Source organism: Prunus persica, chromosome G8, assembly GCF_000346465.2.
Source record: "Prunus persica cultivar Lovell chromosome G8, Prunus_persica_NCBIv2, whole genome shotgun sequence".
NCBI lineage: Eukaryota > Viridiplantae > Streptophyta > Magnoliopsida > Rosales > Rosaceae > Prunus > Prunus persica.
Window position 1 is genome coordinate 14,446,780 of NC_034016.1, and position 3,361 is coordinate 14,450,140.

A 3,361-nucleotide genomic window follows, 5' to 3' on the forward strand; every position below is an offset into this window, starting at 1 on the left:
CCGTGACATTGTGATGTTTTTGAAGACATCTATGATGTTACTTTTAAAATTTCAGCTTCTTTGCATCCAACATCACGCTCAACCTTCCATGACTTGCTTGCCATAAATGGGGAGATTCGAGAGTTGTATAGATATGATGTTACAATTCCTATTGAAGAACGGACAGCCATGGATACTCTTTTAAATGATATGGCAGCATCAATGAAGAAGAAATATGATAAATATTAGGGTGAACTTCATAAAGTGAACCCATTCTTGATGATAGGAGTTGTGATTGACCCCCGATTCAAGCTTCGCAATTTGAAGCACGTCTTTGAAGAAATATTTGAAAATGATCCTACTTGTGATAGATTGGTGGCCCAAAAGACAAATGAGGTGAAATAACTTCTTATGAATATGTATGAAGTGTATAAGCCTAGTAGTAACAATATGGGTGCTACTAGTACTACCAATGAGAGTGGTGGTAGTACTAACAATGAAACTGACTCTTCTTTGGTTTTTGGAGGTCGTAAACGAAAAACCATGATGGAAAAGTGGAAAAAAATTCAGCAAGAAAGTGAGAATGTGGTTATAACACATGAAGTGGATAGGTACTTGTTGGATCCACTTGAATCCATTGATGAGGAGTTTGATATATTAGGGTGGTGGAGAATAAATGGGCTCAAGTATCCTACTTTGGCATCAATTGCAAAGGATGTGCTTGCAATCCCTACTTCCACAATAGCTTCGGAATCTTGTTTTAGCACAAGTGGGAGAGTGATTGACTCGTTTCGAAGCTCATTGTCTCCTAGGATGGTTGAGGCTTTGATTTGCTCTCAAAATTGGATAAGGTCCGAAGATATATCTTCATTGCAATATGTGCCAAGCATTGAAGAGATGGAGTTCTATGAATCAATTGAAATGGGTAATATTTTCATTTCTATAAGTATATTTGAATTTGATTATTTTCTTATTTTTATGTGTTTTAACTCAAATTGGTTTGATTTATTTTATTATATTTTGTAGAAATGGGGAGTAAAACATCCACTACAAATTTGAATAAGACTCTCCCTTCTTAGTGTGATGAAGATATGTTGGAAGGTATTTTTCTTGCATCCTATTTTAATTATGATTTGTTGATGGTGAAACTTTGTGTTAATTCTTTTAAGTGTTGTGTAGGTTGCTTTGTTAAGGTTTTGGAAGAATGGATGAAGCAGATTTTTTGCAAGGATGTTATCTTTATGTGTATTTTTGTGATGGGTTGTAATCTTTAATTTCATAAGTTTAATTTGGATTGCTTGCTTTATTTGTGTATTATTTTTTTGTCATGTTTTGTAAGAAATTATATTTCCTTTCCTTGCTTGGTTGGTTGAATGTGTGAATGTGAGATTCATTTAGTTGTTTAGAAACTTAGATTGGAATGATGGATTTTTATAGGTTGAATTTGCATAATTTCAGGTTTTGAAAGAAAAGTAAAAAGTGATTTGGGCTTGTTCATAAGAACTTATTAGGTTTTGGCCATTTGACAACAAAAAATGGATTTTGGCTGAAAGTAAATCTGATTTGGGCTTTTTTTTTACTGAAATTAAATCTAATTTGGGCTTTTTTTGGCTGAAAGTAAAAATGATTTGGGCTTTTGAAAATGGTAAAATTGGGCTCAAGCCCAAACGGATCACACTCAGAATCAACCCGAAAATCGAAGCCCATTTACAGTTCGGCCCAATTTCGAGTTTTGCCCTCGACCCGACCCGACCCGAGAACCGAGCTTGCCTTCAGTTTGGCCCGCAGGTCGGCCAAAAATTGACCCAACCCGAACTGTGCCCAGCCTAGTTTTTATTTTCGAGGATGGCATGCTATGCTTATGTTCTTTTGATTATCTGTCGACATTTTCAGCATGCTGTGTGCATGATGTGCGCAGTCATGACAAGGTTTGTAAATTTTTGTCGACATTTTCAGCACTCTGTGCGCATGCTGTGTGCAGGTTGCGCGCAGGCTTCGTGCATGATGCCCATAGGCTGCGTGCAAGGGTGGGAAGTGAGAAGCTCAGGGTTCTCAAGGTGCTTCCTGATCTCCTTCGATTTGACTTTGTTCTTATTGAATACTATATTTGCTAAAAATTCCTTATTGTATATGAGTATATTTCGAACTGATTGGCGATCTTGTTTGCGTGTCTGCTTCTTCATGTTCTTCTTAGCAATTCAATGCTATTGCTTTGGGATTTAAAAATGCTTCAACTTTTGTACAAAATTTGCATACAGAGCATTTTATACCTACGTTTTCTTGTTGAAATTAATCTTTGTTCCCTTAGCCATTTCTGCTCTAAAGTTACGGAAAATTTGGAATTCATAATTTTTGGGGTAGAGCATTTACCTTCGGAAATGTTTTGTTTACACTACATTATGCAACTCTAGGACAGCCAAAAAGGACACGTTAATTATAAGCAGTCGAGATTGTATGTACGAATTGTTAGCCAATATTATTAGTGTTGAATAAAAATAAAAATGAAGAAAAAATTTAATCAGGATCCTAAGACCCGCGAGTCACATAGAAAAAAGATTCTAGGCCCAATATCATATTTTGTTTGTCGCACTGGATCCAATATTTATAAAGTGGATCTTGGAATATTCTAGGCCCAATATCATTTTTGTAACCCATGAAAAGGGCCAGTTTGTTGAGTTTCACTTTTGGGATAGAAACATAATTACTTGAAGCAATGGAGAAGGTAATTGATATTTTAAATATGTGTTTTAATTGTTTTTTAACCAATTGGGTACTCCAAAAAGTGTTCTACGATCCGGATTTCTAAATTTTTTTAACCAAACATTGTCATAAGCAATGACGAAACCATGAATTTATATAGGGTCGGGCTAAATTTTTTTCCTTGGCTTCTTCTATCAAATAATATATCATGCTTCAAATTGTCAAGAATTATTTTTTTGTTGGTAGGGGGGCTAAGCCGAAAACAGCAGAACTAAACAAGAACGAGGCCTATAGTCTAGTTAAATTTAGAAACCAAACAAGTTCATTCTTTTCCCAAACTTCTTTTCCCAAATACTAACACAAATAAGTACAACCAAACCGAAAAAAACACACACACACAAAAATCAGCAGAAAGGACACAGAGAGGAACTCGAGAAGAAAAGACCAGGAGAGAGAGAACACAGAGAAGGGTCAAGAAGTGATTGACCAAAAAAACAGAGAAGTGACAAGTTTATAAACTTGGTATGCATATAATAAAGATACGGGTCTAAAAATTAAATATTGTGTGTAACTGGTTCATATGATGATGTTTTTTCAGGCATTCATTCAAAACTTGGCATGGTTTCTCACTTCCTTTTACAAGGCAAGTTTGTTCTCTTTGATATGAATATGTGATCGTAAT

The 3,361-nt window shown here is 35.4% G+C and overlaps 1 long non-coding RNA gene across 1 annotated transcript; it reads left to right on the forward strand.

Annotated features, from left to right (window-relative positions):
- Window positions 751-1,473, forward strand: LOC109950707. Its single transcript, XR_002273008.1, has 3 exons — window positions 751-904; window positions 1,006-1,080; window positions 1,159-1,473. It is a non-coding gene; the product is annotated as an uncharacterized LOC109950707 (long non-coding RNA).